This window comes from Pleurodeles waltl, chromosome 4_2 (genome assembly GCF_031143425.1).
Source record: "Pleurodeles waltl isolate 20211129_DDA chromosome 4_2, aPleWal1.hap1.20221129, whole genome shotgun sequence".
Taxonomy (NCBI): Eukaryota; Metazoa; Chordata; class Amphibia; order Caudata; family Salamandridae; genus Pleurodeles; species Pleurodeles waltl.
Window position 1 is genome coordinate 365,239,548 of NC_090443.1, and position 19,726 is coordinate 365,259,273.

General features: G+C 46.3%; 1 protein-coding gene across 3 annotated transcripts in view; it reads left to right on the forward strand.

The window, feature by feature from the left end:
* Positions 1 to 19,726, forward strand: part of LOC138292722 (zinc finger protein 135-like) — a 178,858-nt gene that overhangs the window by 156,348 nt on the left and 2,784 nt on the right. The gene's annotated exons all lie outside the window — the stretch shown is intronic.

Below are 19,726 nucleotides of genomic sequence, written 5' to 3' on the forward strand. Positions count from 1 at the left end.
ACGCTTGGACAACCAAACTGTCCGGAGTTGGGTGCTTGGTCAGAAAGTCCGGATCACCTGGTGCTACACGATAGCGTCTCGCTACCGCCCTGTTGACGGCCGCCGAAGTCACTGGCTTTTTCCAAATGTCCTTAATAGGGTCCAGAAGAGCCTCATTGAAAGGCAAAAGAGGCTCCGCCACCACTGGCGCTGGATGCAGCACTTCGGTCAGGAGGTTTGTCTTCACCTCCGCAGCAGGAAGTGGAAGGTCCAAAAAGTCTGCTGCCTTCCTTACCACAGCATGAAATGAAGCAGCCTCCTCCGTACATTCCCCCGAGGAAGCCAGGTCGCATTCCGGGGAAGTGTCCAGGCCACTTGCCGTATCTAAGCCTTGCAGGTCCCCTAAAGGCTCCACGATTTCACCTTCCTCCAAATGCTGCCTCTCATACTCCTCTTCTTCCAGCAGCCTTAAAGCCAACCTCCCGGATCGGAGCCTGGACTCGAGCCCCGGCGTCGATAAGGCGTCGGCCCACGCCGAAGATCTTCAATGGCGCCGACCCTTGGAGCCATCCGACGCGGGACCCTCCGGCGCCACAGGCAACTTCACAGTCAACTGGGTCCGTGGCGAATCCATCGGCGCCGGGACAGCGCACGTCGTCGGCGTCACCGGCCTTCTGGGCGACGCCAAAGGCATCAGCACTGAAGCAGTTCCCCCAGAAGGAAGAAAGGGCATAAAGGGTGTCGGCTTGTACGGAGCCGGAGCACCCAAGTTAAAGGCCAAAGGACCTGACGGACCGCATGCCCACCACCAGGCGCCATGGTGGCAAAAATATTGAACATTGCATTAAAAAATGCTACGGGGTCCGTGCCCGGCGCCGGGAAAGCCGGATAACTTTGAGGAACCGGCGCCGAAGGGGAAGCCGATGATGGTCCAGGCATCTCCTGCTCCGGAGAAGCCCTCGACTCCTGATGTGGTTCCACTTCATATACCAACAGTGGAGACATCGGAGGAGGAGTTGAGACAGTCGGGCTGATCTCCCACGTCGGCCGGCTCCGAACTGATCTCTTGAACGGGAACGTTCTCTGCTCGATCGGCGCCGTGAGTCATGACGACGCCGAGAGTCCCTATGGCGCCGATGAGTCTTCGAAGATCTTGAAGAAGACTCTCACCGATGATGCCTCTCCTTCCTCTTCTTAGGACGAGCAAGAAATAATTTTACTTCTCGTTCCTTAAGGGCCTTAGGATTCATGCGTTGGCATGAACCGCATGACTCGACCTCATGGTCGGAACTAAGGCACAATAAGCAATTTTCATGGGGGTCCGTGACCGACATTCGACCCCCACAGTGTTTACAGGGTCTAAAACCCGACTTCCTCGGTTGCGACATAGTTACACCGGAGTGAAGCTGTAGCTCCCTGGTAGCCTTGAAGAAAAACCTTTACCTGAAGGCACAGAAAAAAGGGAACTGACGTCTGCACGTCGATGATGGCTTCTTATTGCCTGGATGACATCATACGGCGTCGCGTGGAGTCGGGCAATTGTGACGTCATCATCGATGTGCAGAGCTAGAAGAAAAATTTCTGTTGAATCTGACACGTGGGGGAAATTTCTTTAGGTGAGGAATCCACAGGTAGTTGTATCCATCAGAAATTATAATTATAAAGGTAAGGGCCAAAAATAAATCGCCACTAGGATGGGTTTGTATTAAAAATCTGCTTCAGTTTCTTTTTGATGGTAGCAAACAATGGATTAGAAAGACAGTTCATGGGGACTTGAATTCACAACCTTTTTCAGAAAATCTCAGGTTTTGCAAAACTGCTGTGTGGATAGTACTTGCCATCCATACTGCCCCTAAAAAAATCTCTGACTTTAGGGTCCATCAGCACCTGAAAACCTCCAACAACTCTGGAAAACGTCCAAGTACTTTTCCTTGGACATTGAAACTGAAAAGTCAAGGATCCAAGCTGCGTTTAAGGAATGGCACCACACCTAAGATGCATCTTAAAGACCATTGTGAAAGGCAGAACTGCTACCAAGACTGTGATACTTTGGTAGAAGTTCTCATCCTCTTTAGAAATCCCGATACACTGGGCATTGCCTTGTTGCCAGTATGGTAAGTAGCAGAATGTTGACTTATCTGCCTCACATGTATGTATTTGTGTGGGTATTGATAAGACCACTGTCCTGATAAAAATAATGAACAATTAGGCATTAAAAGGTGGCACAACTGAAATTCACCAGGTACTTATTATCACTATGGTTGACCAATTTTGAAATGGGTATCATGAAGCTACCAACTTGAAAATGGCAGATAGCACCTGCCTTGGGTCAGATTGCTGCTGTATCGGAGTTGGACATGTTAGCACTCAAACAGGCTAGAAGCCCTTTCAGCCTTTTGTGACAGCATGTGATACTCCGATCGATTTCCATTATAGATGGCCTAATCCACACATCATGGCAGGCCTGTGGCCTCATTTTATTCATCACGCAGTTTGCACAGGCTGCAAGCCATTCCTGCATTTCTCACTTAGCAACATCATGACGGCATACCTCATGGGGGTTCTGCATGATTGCTTTTAGCACCCTCACACCTCAAGGCTACACAGACCTCAGCAGCCCTGCATGGCCTTATTTACATTTTTCTTTGTCTGCATTGGCCTTGTCCTGACCCTGAATAATCTTATTATACGTTTTTCAGAACGACAGCCCTCATCATATGCCCTCAGACTCCATGACCCCATGCTGATTCCCATAATTCTGGCATTAAATAAAAACTCAAATAAAATGAAGACATTTTTATTTCCAGATGAAAAACAGTTCAGTATATCGTCACATTTTTATTATGGTGGTAAATTGGTACCTTGAGATGCCTTCACAGACGTACCTTAACTGAATGGTAGACGTGGGCTGTGTTTGATAGGTGTCCATTATTTCAGTAACCATCCAGTTTAATAATTTAAAACACAGATATTCTCTTAGTGAAAAGTGAATATTGAATGTACTTCCAGGTTGCAATCCAGTAGCCTCTTATAAGTAACAATCTGAAAGGAACAATATCCGTTCCACTTTGGTAAGCAGTGAATAGTACATTTTGATGCACAACACACGTTCCACCATATATTTTTGTTAATTTATGTGTATTGATAAAGAAAACAGTCACATCGCTAAAATAAAACATGTTTACCTTAGCAGAAGGCTACCCAGATGCTTCGAGTTCCACCTTTTCAAATTGATCACCTTATTGGATGAAGTAGAATCTCTTTTGGTGGTCCTTTACGGGCAAATTAGATATGTCCCTTACTTTGAAATAAAATAACTCAAAAAGCTAAAAGAGCTATACATAAAAGAATAAATTAAACCACTGAAATTTAGTATTTTCAACTCTGGTCCAATTTAGACTCTAAGAAAAGACAAATAGCCTATGATTCTCATAAATATGTACCTGAGAATTGAGTCAGATCAGGCTTAACAAATGTACCAACTGTGAATTATAAGGATACATTTGAAGTTCTAGTCTCTGAAGAAAATTCTTCCTCTGAACTAACAATGATTGACACTGCCTGACAGAAGTACTGAACATTTCCCTGCAAAGATACCCACCAGGGAGCTTTCTAGTTGTTATATGCCAAATCCATAAAAAGCTGGTGATTTAGTTCCCATACATAGAACGAGGAAAATAGTGTAGTCATTATTAGGTAAAGGTAGCAGATGTAGGTGTTCCCTAGAAAAAATAGCCAGGTATTTATATATGTTTCTCGTAGTGACCATGAGACTACTAGTATAGTAATTATAGCCTGAACCCTTGCTTAATATTCATCCCTGGGTTACTGGAAAAGCTGAAAAGGTCTCTATGAAATCAACCTTATTACTACATGTTTTTGAAAGTCACTGCAGAGTTGGGCAAGCGGATAGGTGGATGAGTCGATAGAATTCATTACACCCACCCCTTCCTAAATATTTTACTATGTAATAGTTAAGCTAAGTATGTAGTCTATGGAATAAGGCAACCATATGGGTAAGTTTTATAAATTAAACAAGAAGTCCGTGAGGTTTTCAGATCATATTGTTGGGGTAGCAAAATTGCCTGAGGGGAAGATGAAAGGCCAGAGATCACTAATAAACAAGGCCATACTTTGGGTCTGCAATGTGAGACACTGCTATTCAGTGATTAGATGTGACATCACTAATACCATATCTCATCTGATCTTGAATATTGTAATAATAGTGAACTTATTGCAGCCAACTTAGTAGTGAGAGAATGCTTGTTAACATTTGATACAGGAGTAATTCCTTCAAATGGCTTCTATATTCTGTTAAAATCTGCACCCCTTTTAGACCTCAAGTAAAAGTCTCATTGAGACAACATTCTAGCATCTCTGATTTATATAACATGAGAATAACCTTAGTTACCTATAAAGATACCAGGAGCCCTTGTTGCTTTTGAAGTACTAGATTGGCCATGCACCCTCAATATCCTCCGCCCCCAACCATTGTTGTCCAAAGCTTCTTCTACAGAGTTTATAGTAGGAATCCTTAAGAAGGAGGTGTGTGACTGACTCTATTGCAATACTTTTGTGGAATGTTGCTGGTCTTCTATAATAGTTGCTACACTTGTGTTTTTATAGAACGCTAAAGTAAATATAGTACTTAGGCTTGCACTGTTAATAAAGACTACCTGCATTAAGGTTAATCTAAATTATTTAGTAGAAGAGATTGAGACATGTAGTCCAGACAATAATGCCTAAAAGTTATTTTTCAACAGTGACCTTGTTATTTCTATTTACCATTTATGATATTTACATTATCAGTAACTGCAAGGCCCAAGAATCTCAAACTCTCGAGACTAGACACCTTCAAACCAAGTATCTGCCGCAGTGGTACTGGTGGCCAGAGATTTCAACTTCATTTTCAAACCGTTAGCTGAATTCCACTAGTAAGAAGATAAATTCTGGGGCATCCCCCAAATTAATGCTGCCGGGGTTGATACAGTCTAATACTATGATGCCTAATTGCCTATAATGGAAGTATCATTTCTGATGGAATAATTAAACCTACATACAAGAAGGATCAGTAGTCAAGACATACGGATTTTATCATGATTCATGTTCCTGAAAGGCCAAAGAGCAACTGTGAACTGCTCTCTCTAACTCTAAATGGTGAACGTTTTGTTATCACCAATTCTGTCTCCTATTTTTCCCAGAAAGGACCTAATATTCAATTAGCTAACAACTGAAGAAGAATGTGACACAACAATGAAATCTGAATCTTTCCCTGTCATCTACAGCACTGGTGTCCACTTTCTGGAATCAGTTCTATACAAGTCCTTCTGTGACCCCTACCTTCTGGATGTAAATACATTTAGATTCCATTGAGTAGCCCAGTTTTCCTCCAAGGCCAGAGGAAATGGGAAAGTACCTATAATGAAGCAGCATCATTTGTATAACAGACTGAAAGAAGGCAGAGTGCAGTTTGATTTCTGCTCTTAGGGCACATGATAAAGATGAAATAAGCATTTAAATCTTATAAAGCGATCTTGAGAACCAAAAAGGGAAAATGGAAGATCCAGTAGTGGATAAACATACTGCTCCTAGTTTAACCCCTACGGTGCCTTGGACAAGGAGATCACCTCGTCCTGCACCCGGGAACCGGGGGAGCGCTAGCGCTCCCCCCCATGTGCCCCCCACCCACACCCCCCGGTCGTGGATGGAAGGGGAATCCCTTCCCCTTCCACCCCCGGCCCCCCACCCCTGTGACGTCACAGAGACCTCCTACTTGGCACTGGAAGCTCAGCTTTTCTCTTCCGATCACGTGGAGGAGGCCGAGAGAGGCTTCAAAGGCAAAGCAATCCGGCTTTTGGAACGCCCACTAGACACAAGGGATTTTATTTTTATATGGAAATTGGCATAAGGGAGCTACCCCTTGGACAAGGGTCGCCTCCAGGGGGGCCATTTTTTTTGGAAGGCATTTTCTGCCCCCCCTGGGGTCAGATCGGCCTATTATTAGGCCGATCTGCCCCCAGGGGTGGCAGAAACCTCTAGGCATCAGGGATCATTTTGTTTTGTTTTTGTTTTTTCTTTTAGAGGTGGGGAGAGACCCCTTAGGCAAGGGTCGCTCCCCTAGGGGGCAAATTACATTTAGGCCATTTCTGCCCCCCTTAGGGGCAGATTGGCTATTTTTATGAGGCCGATCTGCCCCCAAGGGGGACAGAAACCACTAGACACCAGGGAGTTTTTTTTTTCTTCGTGAATTTCACACAAGGGGAGCGATCCCTTAGGCAAGGTTCGTTCCCCTGGGGGGCAAATTCATTTTTGGCCATTTCTGCCCCCCTGGGGGGCAGATCAGCCTATTTTAATTAGGCAGTTCTGCCCCCAATGGGGGCAGAAACCACTAGGCACCGGGATTTTTGTTGTTGTTGTTGTTTTACAGATGGTGAGCGACCCCTTAGGCAAGGGTCGCTCCCCTGGAGGGGCAAATTGTATTTAGGCCATTTCTGCCGCCTTTGGGGGGCAGATCGGCTGATTTTAGGTCAATCTGCCCCTAAAGGGGGCAGAAACCACTAGGCACCGGGGATTTTTTTTTTGCGCCAATGTCACGCAAGGGGAGCGACCCCATAGGCAGGGGTCGCTCCCGGTGGGTCCGGGTGGGTGGGGGGACAAAAAGTATTTTAGGCCATTTCTGCCCCCCGTTGGGGGCAGATCGGTGTATTGTTATTAGGCCGATCTGCCCCCAGGGGGGGCAGAAACCTCTAGGCGCCTAGGCAAATTTTGTTTGTGTTGTTTTTTTTTTTTTTTTAGAGATGGGGAGCAACCCATTAGGCAAGGGTCGCTCCCCTGGGGGGCAAATTGTATTTAGACCATTTCTGCCCCTCTTGGGGGCAAATCGGTCGATTTTAGGTCAATCTGCCCCCAAGGGGGGCAGAAACAACTAGGCACCGGGGATCTTTTTTGTTGCGCCAATATCACGCAGGGGGAGCGACCCCGTAGGCAAGGGTCGCTCCCCGGGGGGGTTGGGGGGAATATTTATTTTAGCCCATTTCCTTCCCTGGGGCCGGCTGAGCTAGAGGCCAAAATCTACAGGTAGGCACTTTGCAAAAAACACCTCTGTTTTCTGTCAAAAAATGGGATGTGTCCACGTTGTGTTTTGGGGCATTTCCTGTCGTGGGCGCTAGGCCTACCCACACAAGTGAGGTATCATTTTTATCGGGAGACTTGGGGGAACGCTGGGTGGAAGGAAATTTGTGGCTCCTCTCAGAGTCCAGAACTTTCTGTCACCGAAATGGGAGGAAAACGTGTTTTTTTAGCCAAATTTTGAGGTTTGCAAAGGATTCTGGGTAACAGAACCTGGTCAGAGCCCCACAAGTCACCCCATCTTGGATTCCCCTAGGTCTCTAGTTTTCAAAAATGTACAGGTTTGGTAGGTTTCCCTAGGTGCCGGCTGAGCTAGAGGCCAAAATCTACAGGTCGGCACTTTGCAAAAAACGCCTCTGTTTTCTGTCAAAAAATGTGATGTGTCCATGTTGTGTTTTGGGGCATTTCCTGTCGCGGGTGCTAGGCCTACCCACACAAGTGAGGTATCATTTTTATCGGGAGACTTGGGGGAACGCTGGGTGGAAGGAAATTTGTGGCTCCTCTCAGAGTCCAGAACTTTCTGTCACCGAAATGGGAGGAAAACTTGTTTTTTTAGCCAAATTTTGAGGTTTGCAAAGGATTCTGGGTAACAGAACCTGGTCAGAGCCCCACAAGTCACCCCATCTTGGATTCCCCTAGGTCTCTAGTTTTCAAAAATGTACAGGTTTGGTAGGTTTCCCTAGGTGCCGGCTGAGCTAGAGGCCAAAATCTACAGGTAGGCACTTTGCAAAAAACGCCTCTGTTTTCTGTCAAAAAATGTGATGTGTCCATGTTGTGTTTTGGGGCATTTCCTGTCGCGGGTGCTAGGCCTACCCACACTAGTGAGGTATCATTTTTATCGGGAGACTTGGGGGAAAATAGAATAGCAAAACAAGTGTTATTGCCCCTTGTCTTTCTCTACATTTTTTCCTTCCAAATATAAGAGAGTGTGTAAAAAAGACTTCTATTTGAGAAATGCCCTGTAATTCACATGCTAGTATGGGCACCCCGGAATTCAGAGATGTGCAAACAACCACTGCTCCTCAACACCTTATCTTGTGCCCATTTTGGAAATACAAAGGTTTTCTTGATAGCTATTTTTCACTCTTTATATTTCAGCAAATGAATTGTTGTATACCCGGTATAGAATGAAAACCCACTGATAGGTGCAGCTCATTTATTGGCTCTGGGTACCTAGGGTTCTTGATGAACCATCAAGCCCTATATATCCCCACAACCAGAAGAGTCCAGCAGACATAACAGTATATTTTGCTTTCAAAAATCTGACATTGCAGGAAAAAGTTACAGAGTAAAACGTAGAGAAAAATTGCTGTTTTTTTACCTCAATTTCAATATTTTTTTTTCCAGTTATTTTCTGTAGGAAACCCTTGTAGGATCTACACAAATTACCCCTTGCTGAATTCAGAATTTTGTCTACTTTTCAGAAATGTTTAGGTGTCTGGGATCCAGCATTGGTTTCACCCCTATTTCTGTCACTGACTGGAAGGAGGCTGAAAGCACAAAAAATCATAAAAATGGGGTATGTCCCAGTACAATGCCAAAATTGTGTTGGGAAGCTGGTGATTTTAGCACCGCAAACACTTTGTTGATGCCATTTTCAGGGGAAAAGCCACAAGCCTTCTTCTGCAGCCCCTTTTTCCCATTGTTTTGAAAAAAACTAAATTTTCACTGTATTTTGGCTAATTTCTTGGCGTCCTTCAGGGGAACCCACAAAGTCTGGGTACCTCTAGAATCCCTAGGATGTTGGAAAAAAAGGACGCAAATTTGGCTTGGCTAGCTTATGTGGACAAAAAGTTATGAGGGCCTAAGCGCGAACTGCCCCAAATAGCCAAAAAAAGGCCTGGCACAGGAGGGGGAAAAGCCTGGCAGCGAAGGGGTTAAAGACACCAAAGATATTTGACACATGATAGCACATAGACGTTTTTGTCTTTAATACACCAGAAACACACAAAATGCATAAAAATGTATCCAACACATTGTTGTGAACCCATGAAATTTTAAGGCTAAATGTTCGATAATGAAGTATGAGATATTGTTATAATTTATATGGTAGATGATACTTGTGTCAATCAATCAATCATAGCATTTATAAAGCGCGCTATGTACCCGTCAGGGTTTCGAGGCGCTGAGGGGGGGGGGGGGGGAGCGCTGCTGATTTAGCGGTCGAAGAGCCAGGTCTTGAGGAGCCTTCTGAATGCGAGGAGGTCCTGGGTCTGGCGAAGAGATGTGGGGAGAGAGTTCCAGGTCTTGGCGGCGAGGAAGGAGAAGGATCTGCCGCCGGATGTCTTGCGCTGGATTCGGGGTACGATGGCGAGGGCGAGGTTGGCGGATCGGAGTTGACGTGTTGGAGTGTAGAAGTTAAGTCTGGTGTTGAGGTAGGAGGGTCCGGTGTTGTGAAGTGCCTTGTGAGCGTGGGTCAGGAGTTTCAAGGTGATCCTCTTGTCTACCGGGAGCCAGTGGAGTTCCTTTAGGTGAGGGGAGATGTGACTTCGGCGGGGTATGTCGAGGATCAGTCGGGCGGAGGCATTTTGGATACGTTGGAGTCGTTTGATGTCTTTGGTTGGGATGCTTGTGTAGAGTGCGTTGCCGTAGTCAAGTCTGCTGCTGACGAGGGCTTGGGTCACCGTCTTTCTGGTTTCTGTTGGAATCCACTTGAAGATTCTGCGGAGCATTCGAAGGGTGTTGAAACAGGAGGAGGAGACGGCGCTGACCTGTTTGGACATGGTGAGGTCGGAGTCCAGGATGAAGCCGAGGTTTCTTGCGTGGCTGGCAGGGGTGGGCGGGGGTCCGAGGACGGAGGGCCACCATGAGTCGTTCCAGGTCGAGGGAGTGCGCCCGAGGATGAGGACTTCCGTCTTGTCGGAGTTGAGTTTCAGGCGACTGTTGTTCATCCAACCGGCGATGGATTTTAGTCCCTCGTGGAGGTTTGTTTTGGCGGTGATCGGGTCTTTGGTCAGGGAGAGGACGAGCTGGGTGTCGTCGGCGTAGGAGATGATGCTGAGATGATGTTGGCGGGCCAGTTGAGCGAGGGGGGCCATGTAGACGTTGAACAACGTAGGGCTGAGGGAGGATCCTTGGGGGACGCCGCAGATGAGGTTGGTGGCTTTGGAGCGGAAAGGGGAGAGACGGACTCTCTGCGTTCTGTCCGAGAGGAAGGATGAGATCCAGTGGAGGGCTTTATCTTGGATGCCGGCTTCCTGGAGGCGGGTCAGTAGGGTGCGGTGGCAGACGGTGTCAAAGGCGGCTGATAGGTCGAGGAGGATGAGGGCTGAGGTTTCGCCGTTGTCCATTTGATGTCTGATGTCATCTGTGGCGGCGAGGAGAGCAGTCTCAGTGCTGTGGTTTCGTCTGAATCCGGATTGTGAGGGGTCCAGGATGGAATTGTCTTTGAGGAAGTGGGTGAGCTGAGTGTTGACGATCTTCTCGATGACTTTCGCTGGAAAAGGGAGGAGAGAGATCGGACGGAAGTTTTTGAGATCGTTGGGGTCGGCCTTGGGTTTTTTGAGGAGGGGTTGGATTTCTGCGTGTTTCCAGCTGTCCGGGAAGGTGGCAGAAGTGAAGGAGAGGTTGATGATCTTGCGGAGTTCGGGGGCGATGGTGGCGTTGGCTGAGTTGAAAACATGATGTGGGCAGGGGTCCGTGGGGGAGCCTGAGTGGATGGTGTTCATGGTTGTTATGGTTTCTGCCTCGTCCACGTGGGTCCAGGCGGTGAGGCGGCAGTCGCGGGAGGAGACGTCGGGGTGGGGTCTGGCGGTGGACCGGTGTTGAAGCTGTCGTGGATGGTAGCGATTTTCTGGTGGAAGAAGGTGGAGAGGTCGTCGCAGAGTTTCTGGGAGTGCGGGATGTCGTTGGAGTTGGCTTTTGGATTGGAGAGTTCCTTCACGATGCCGAAGAGTTCTTTGCAGTCGTGGGCGTTGTTGTTGATGCGTTCGGTGAAGTGGGCGCGCTTGGCGATGCGGATCCGTTGGTGGTGTTCACGGTTGGCGTTTTTGAGGGCGGCGAGGTTGTCGGGTGTGCGTTCTTGGATCCATTTCTTTTTGAGCTTCTGGCAGATGCTTTTGGAGGTGGTTAGATCGTCTGTGAACCAGGCTGGTTTTTTCTTTCCTTGGATGGCGGTGGGTTTCTTGAGAGGGGCAAGGGTGTTGGCGCAGTCGAGGATCCATTGATGCTCGGGTCGGTTGCGTCGGGTGGAAGGTTGTTGATGAGGGTGCTGGTCAGTTGGTCTTGGGTGACTTTGCCCCAGCGGCGGTGGGGAGGTAGCTGGATGCGGTGTTGCTCTGTGGTTTTCTTATAGGTGAAATGGACGCAGTGATGGTCGGTCCAGTGGAGTTCGGAGGTGTGGCTGAAGGAAATGTGGTTGCTTGAGGTGAAGAGGGGGTCAAGGGTGTGTCCGGCGATGTGGGTGGGCGTGTTGACTAGCTGGCGGAGTCCGAGGTTGAGGAGGTTGGAGGTCAGTGATGCGGTGTTGACGTCGTTGTCATTTTCCAGATGGTAGTTCAGATCTCCCAGGAGGATGTAATCCGGGGAGGCGAGGGCGTGGGTGCTTGCAAGGTCGGCGATGGTGTCGCTGAAGGGGGCTCTTGGTCCTGGAGGGCGGTAAATGAGGGTTCCTCTGAGGGTCGTGTTGGGGTCCGTGTGGATCTGGAAGTGGAGGTGTTCGGCTGTCCTGAGGGTGTCGTCCGAGTGGGTGTGGATTTTGAGGGTAGCTTTGTGAGCGATGGCTATTCCGCCGCCGATTCCGTTGGTTCGATCTCTTCTGGTGATTTTGTAGCCGTCCGGTATGGCGATGGCGATGTCCGGAGACGAGGAGTCGTTCCACCAGGTTTCGGTCAGGAAAGCCACGTCAGGAGCAGTGGTGTCGAGCAAATCCCAGAGCTCGATGGCATGTTTTCGTGCGGAGCGGGTGTTGATGAGGATGCAGTTCAGGTGGTTGGGGTTGAATGTTTCAGTAGTTGGATTGGTCGTTCTGATGCAGGAGAAGTTGCAGGTACGGCAGGAAAAAGGTCCTTTAGTGTGCTTCGGGGATGCCCGGCAGCATTCAGTGGAGGGGCCGGGGTTGAAGGCGCGGAGTTCGTCGATTGAGTAGCGGATGCGGGGGGCGCGAGGGCCAGGGGGTGTGGCGCTGGGTGCGGTCCAGGCGCGGACGGGCGCAGACGGGCTTGCCTCTGGCGCGCCTGTTCACTTTTCCATTGACAATGCAGTAGACGCAGTAATGTGCCAGAAATCAGACAAGGCACCTGACTTAGACAAAAGTCCTGTTTATTTATTTAAACCTGAACCAAAGGTTTGGCAAATACACTATCGCATCTTCAGGCAGGATTACAAGAAAGCATTAGCAGGGTTGACAAAGATCTTCAATTTTCTTTATTGATATGGATTTTTGCTCTTTTAAAAAACAATAAGGTTCTTTACGTTGCATTTGTTGACTTAAGTTTAGCATTTCATACAGTGCCACATGTTAGGTTGTGGAAAGTGCTTTGTGATAGTGGTTTTCCAAAATAATCTATTAAATGTAATCATTCAGTTGCCAACCAACAATTATGTGAAAATAACATTGGGCCTAAAAGGTGAGACTACCGATCCTGTTCCTGTCACTAGAAGAGTATGTCAAGTGGTGCGTCTTGTGCCAAACCTTATTCATCCTTTATATTAATTAATGTGGTTGACCATTTTAAAGACTAAACTTATGAAGGTGCTAGATTAGCAGGGGAGACATTTTACCTCAGTATTTGCAGACAATACTGTCTTGTTACCTAAAACTCCAGTGGGGTTACAAATCCCTATGAATACATTTTCTGATTTTGGCTAGAATCTGGGCTTTTCTTTTAAGGCAGCAAAAACGAAATGGAAGGTTTCTAACCCCCAGAGATCCCAACAGTATAAATTTTTGGAGGATGCAAGATTAAAAAGTATTAATGATTTTGAGTATTTGGACATCTTATTAGCAGCAAATGTTTTTTGGACAAAACAGTTGCTAAGAGTATTCTTATATTCATCCAAAGGGCAACTGCTACTTTGTGATTTGCCAGAAAGATGGGAACCCTTGCCTTTTCTTCTTTTATGGAGGTTTATCCAGACCAGACGCAAGGTGCTGCCTGTTAAGAATCTGACCTTTGCAGTGTTCTGAACATGGATAAATTGAAAGTGGTTGAAAATCACTTTTTCCTAACACTATTAGTCATATTCCTTCTGTACCTATGTGTTTGGCTCTAGGGATCCCGAATGCAGAGTTAAGGCCCTTATTATACTAGGCCCTAATTTGGTGAAATGTAGCACGAGGACTATACAAAGCTGCTATTTTAAAGGTTCTTACAAACAAGAAACCATATAATTTGTCCGTGTTTTTGGCCATAGGCCAAATGTTTGAAAGACTAAACATATCACCATATTGGAATAATCCGGATGGAGTTTAACTGCTTTCGATATGTTGCCAGCATTGCAACAAAACAGAAAGAACACTAGCCCCCTTTGTTTTAGGTCCATTTTCTACTAAACTCTTAATGAAATTAATTGTCCTAGTTTTTGATCTCATGAGAATTAGGAACTTTATGGTAGCTGTCCGCATAACAGGCATTATGGTAAATCACAGTTGATATATCTGGTACGGTTAGTTAGAGGCAAGTGTTTATCATTAGCCCTTTGTACCATTATTTCTGCTCTGTTAGTAGAAAACAGAGGGCTTTTTTTTAATAATATAAAATACTAAGAAAGATCTTGTTCTACATATGCAACACTTTATAAATAGTCGTAGGATCCACTGCACCTGATTTTTCTGAGCTAAGAGTTTTTACAGTATGATACGAGGAACATGAAAAGGGGTCTGAAATGAACTTAATTTATTAGTGATTTTATTAATCACCTTACACCAAGGGTGTTGCAAGATTTTAGTCATTGTTTTAAAAACTGTTTAGGACGTTATGATGGTGTAATTGTTTTATGGGTATGGGTACTCGAAATAAAGTATTGAATGGTGGATCGATGTGCATAGAAGCTGCAGCAAAAAACAAGTGATATGTTTGATGTCTTATATTTATTAGTACTAAGAGCATTTATTGCAACAAAGTTTACACTATAGATGTGTGCTGTTAACTGTAGGTAATACTTTCCAGTACTGCACATCTATGGAATTCTCTGATGGATTCAGCCTTTGGGTTAAAACTGTTGTGTTAACCCCGAAGTTATGACTTACCTAGTTACAATAAAACCACTCCCAGTAGAATCGCATTGTCTCTGGGATACAAATGTTGTACGAACCAGAAAGTGGCAGAGGGAACCAGAAGAAACATAACGGATGGGTGCCATAATATGGAGCAGCCTAGATGCATCATGAGCACGGCAGCACAATCCAAGGTAGCTGCTCCCACAGTTTGTTGCTTGTGGATTCCTTAAAATAACGTGAGGCCGCCATTTCCTGTACTGTAGTCTTGATATTAAAAGCTCTATGTGATACCATTCCACTGCATCACTATGCAGTAAAAAAAAAAAATCTCAGAGTGTCACCATTTTATTCTATAATATTGTCTCACTTGTTTTTTACTCCAATCACGTATTCAAGGAGGTGGACCACTTCCAGGCCCTTTTCAGATATGGGTTCATCAATGTTTAGTGTTTGTTTCAAGCGGGCTACTTATTCTTTCAACTTTGTCTGCTTCCTGTTTTTTCTTTTTTTTTGTGAGCTGGAAGAGTTTTATGTCTAGCTGCCCTTTTTGCTTCTACCTGGGCCTGGGGAACGAAGGAGGTTTAAGTACACAGCCATCCATACATCCACTGCCCCTGGGCCTGCCCGAAAGTTGATTTTGCTTGAATATTAATCTCCCTCAAAGTGGTTGCTTACACGGCCCAGTGGGGGGAGACAAATGTCAGAGTTAACTGCATCGGCTGGCCCTCCGGTCCTTGATCCTTCTACAAGATAACTACAATTTTCACACTTATTAGCTGGTTTGAAGAGGAACAGTGGTTCTTCTCACACTGAGACCGGAGCAGCCATTGTGTCAAGCACTCGACATGTGTCACCATCAGCCCATACTGCACCTGTTCAAGACTTAGGTGGTCATTCCAAGTTTGGCGGGCGGCGGTTGCCGCCCGCCAAACTTACGCCGCCACTTAGCCGCTCCGCGGTCAAAAGACCGCGGGGGCCATTCAGACTTTCCCGCTGGGCCGGCGGGCGCCCGCCGGCCCAGCAGGAAAGGCCCTGCAACACAGAAGCCGGCTCCGAATGGAGCCGGCGGTGTTGCAGGGATGCGACGGTTGCAGTTGCATCCGTCGCGATTTTCACTGTCTGCTATGCAGACAGTGAAAATCATGCTGGGGCCCTGTTAGGGGGCCCCTGCACTGCCCATGCCATTGGCATGGGCAGTGCAGGGGCCCCCAGGGGCCCCATTACACCCGTTCCCGCCATCCTGTTCCTGGCGGTAAAAACCGCCAGAAACAGGCTGGCGGGAAGGGGGTCGGAATCCCCAGCGCCACCATGGAGGTTCAGCCCAGCCAGGGGAAATCCGGCGGGAAACCGCCGGATCCCCTTTTCTGACCGCGGCTTTACCGCCGCGGTCAGAATGGGCAGGAAAGCACCGGCAGCCTGTTGGCGGTGCTTTCCGTCGTTCACAGCCCTGGCGGGTTTTACCGCCAGGGTCGGAATGACCCCCTTAGTGTTTCACATAGGTGTTGCGCTGTACCGAGTAAAATATGGAAAACTCTGGATGGAAAAAAGACTCAGGAGGGACGCCCTCTCTCATTCTTTCTTTGCACAGAATTTCCGATCTTATATTTTCTGACTGCACCGTCTCATACATTATTGTTACAACCTGCTGTCTCTCTCTTTCTCAGATGCACTTAGAGACTTTTCTCTTTGACACCCTACTCCTCACACATACTCACACAACCTTCCCTCTAACAAATCGTCCTCAGCCTCGTTAATTGCACCTTCATGCGCCCTCTTGCTTCTTCCTCTCACACATCTTTTCTCCACTCTGCTTCTTTCTTTTTGAAAATTTATAAATACTTTATTTGCTAGATTTATTCATAAAGTGTTAACAAAAACTGTCAGGTCTCCAACAATGCATTCCCTTTGCCAGTAGGTCTAATTGCATTAATGGCAGTGCTTAATTTGTAAATAAAAAGGTGCCGTGCTCAAAGCCCACCTCTTAAACACGCGGCTGCTGCAATTAAATGTGGGAGCACCGAATACAGAGGCAGCATAATCCTGAAGCCCTCTCGGGCCTCTTCAATCCATTTACACTCACTCCCTGCCCCACCAGCTCACTCTTGCAGCTGTCTTCTTTCTCCCATTGTGACGCTTTTTCGTTTTTCTCTTCCTCCTTCTTTCCCATATGTGTATTTTGCCCGCAGCAAATGCTTTGGGGTAGACGAATAAGCGCCGGCCCTCAAAAATAAGTGCCAGTGCTCAGCACCGGAAATAACAAGCACAAATTAAGCACTGATTAATGGCCTACACTGAAATAATTATGTTCGTTTTGTGGCAGACTACATGCGTCTGTCTTGTTTCTTTATTTTTACAATTTTTAAGTATTGGCCGCTCCCTAACTCCTGGGGTATAAATATGATGCATATTTCTTATCAGACTTGAAACGGATTTGATCTAGAAAAGATAGTGCTTTTGTCAAAGTCCAATAGCACTGTTTTGTCCTAGTTTGGCAGACTGACATATTCCGTTCCTGAGCAGGTCCAGTGCTGCTTTGCCTGTGTCTGAACTCATTCGCAGCTGTCTGGTTTGCTGGAGACATCTTGGGGACATTCAGAAATCTCAGAATGCATTCTGCCCATTGCTTACCATTGGCTTTGTGGTTTGTAACTCACATTTCCATGCTTTCTATTTGCTATCTTTATTTATTTTATGTTGTCCAGCTTAAGTTCGTCTCTGCCCTTGATTTCTTCTACAAAAGATAGTGCTGTTGTCAAAGTCCAATAGCACTGTTGTGTCCTGGTTTGGCAGACTGAGATATTCTGTTCATATCTGAGCACGCCCAGTGCTGATTTGCATGTGGCTGATTTCATTCTGAATTGGCAAGGTGGGCAAAAAAAAGATTAATTGGAATGCAACCTGAGTAAATATCAGTGGCTGATATCAATTCAAGCATTCTACACATCACTTTTTAGAGCGAAACCTACCAGAAGTGCAGCTGTCTAGCTTGCTGAAGACATCTTGGGGACATTAAGAAATCTTCCTTGAGAATGCATTCTGCCCATTGCTTATAATTGGCTATGTGGTTTGTAACTCACATTTCCATGCTTTCTATTTACTGTCTATTTACTTTAGGCTGTCCAGCTTGAGTTCGTCCCTGCCTTTGCCTAAACTTGTTTACTGTATCCTTCCAAGATCTCCCTTTTTGTAAACAGACCCTTAAATCTTGTTCTTATCTTGTCACATTTGCTGTGCATTTAAACACAAAGGTGAAAAGTCTGGCTCCTTCTTGGTGTTTACTTTTCTTTCTGTGACTTCAAAGTGAGAGCATCTATAGGAAGTGGGAGGAATGCAGATAACTTTCCCCATGGAGCCTGCTCATGCCGCTCCTGTTTTACAGTTTACAAGGCAGTACTATAACCCTTAACACATGCCTGCAGGGAGGAGGGGCATACGCTTTCTGTAGCACCAAATATTCATGTCGAGGTTCTTCTATCAAAGCACTGTTGGCTTTTGATGAATGTGACCCTCTAGTGAATATCTAATGATCTTCCTGTTTATAGTCAAGAGTACCAAACCCTTTTAATAATACTGCACTCTTAATAATAACAAACAGCCAAAAGGTGTAGCCTACACAACTACACTTAATGAGCAATAACCTAAGTGTGTGCAACGTGCAGTAGCACAGTGCCATAAAAACCTAGACAATGCTGATTACTGCAGAGAACAACACACATGAGACTGGAAGCAACTGTATAATTTACACAGCAGCCTGCACTCTACCCTGCTGCAAGATACTCCAGTATACACCATTGCACTCTGTCACTGCGCTTTGCCATTCTGTTCTCTTCACAACTCTGCTCTGCATCACTCTACTCTGCTCCACTGCACTCTACAACACTACTCTGCAAGACTACACTCTCCACCACTGAACTCAGCACCACTCTACTCTGCACCACTGACCTCTGCACCATTGCGCTCTACATCATTGCACTCTATGCCACTCTATTCTTCTCTGCACCACTACGCCACTGCTCTCGATACCACTCTACTTTGTCTCTGCACCACTCAACTCTATGCCACTCTGCGCCACTACCTTCTGCATCACTACATGCCACTATTCTGCACCACTGCAGTCCATGCCACTGCACTCTACTCCTCTGCACTCTACACTGCTCTAAACTTCTGCACTGTACACAGAACCGCTCCATTCTACTACACAACTTCGCTCTACTATGAAACAATCTACTCTACACCATTGCAGTATACTCTGCACCACTTCATGCCACTGCCCTCCACCACTCTACGCTTCGTCACCGCACTGTACGTCAATGCACTCTGCACCACTGTACCTTATGCTACTTCACTCTAAGCCACAAGACTCTACTACACTCTACAATAGTCCACTCTGACCCTCTACACCATTAAATTGTACTCCACTCTACAACAGTCTTCTCCATTCTATGCCACTCTACAACAGTGCTCAACTCTACCACGCTCTACGCAATTCCCTCTATGCTACTCCATGCCACTTTACTCCACTCTATTCTACGACACTCTAGTCCTCTCAATGCCACTTCACTGTACACCACTTTATTCTATGCCAATACCCCTCCATGCCACTCCACACCACTCTGTTCAGTGCCACTCCACTGTACATCGTGCCACTCTATGCTGCTCCACCACTCGACTCTATAACACTCAACTCCACTCTATGCCATTCCACTCTCCTATACTACTCCATTCTATGGCAATCTACTCTGCTTTATGTCACTTTACTCAGCAACACTACTCTACTCAACACCCTCTATGCCACTCTGCACCACTGCATGACACTTTATGCCACACTATGACACGCTGCTGCACTCTTTAACTCTTTATTACTCAATTCTATGACCTTCTAGTCTGTGACACTCTACTGCTTCCATGACACTTCACACCACTCCATGACACCCCACGTCACTCTTCTGTATGCCACTCTGCACCATTCTGTGCCTCTCCACATCATTCAGTAACACTCCACTCTACTCCACTTTGTGCCACCACATGCCACTTTCCTATACCCTACTAACTTTTAGTCATGCTGAACAGTAGCCACGTTGGTGTGCACCATGGCTATTAAATATTGGCAGAGCCAATAGCTCTTGGTTGGGTTAGACCTATTGGCTTTGCCAGTGCTTGCTTGTTGGTCTCAGTTATGCATAGGTATTGAATGCACTGATGAAGCCAAATTAGTCAAATTGGCATGGGGTTGCTTTTGTTCACATTCACTACGGCGCTAGCCTGGTTGTTCGGGCTGAATTGTTCTAAAGGAAGCAGGATCAAGGCTGATCTGCAAATGGCTGCCTCCTGTTTTTACTGGCATGTTGGGAAAGAAACGATCTGGCCGAAGTTAATTGTCGGTGTCTGGAAATAATTCAGGCATTTCACCCATCAATTTTTGTTTTTCTCAGTGTTGTCTTCTTGCAGTATCCTCATTGT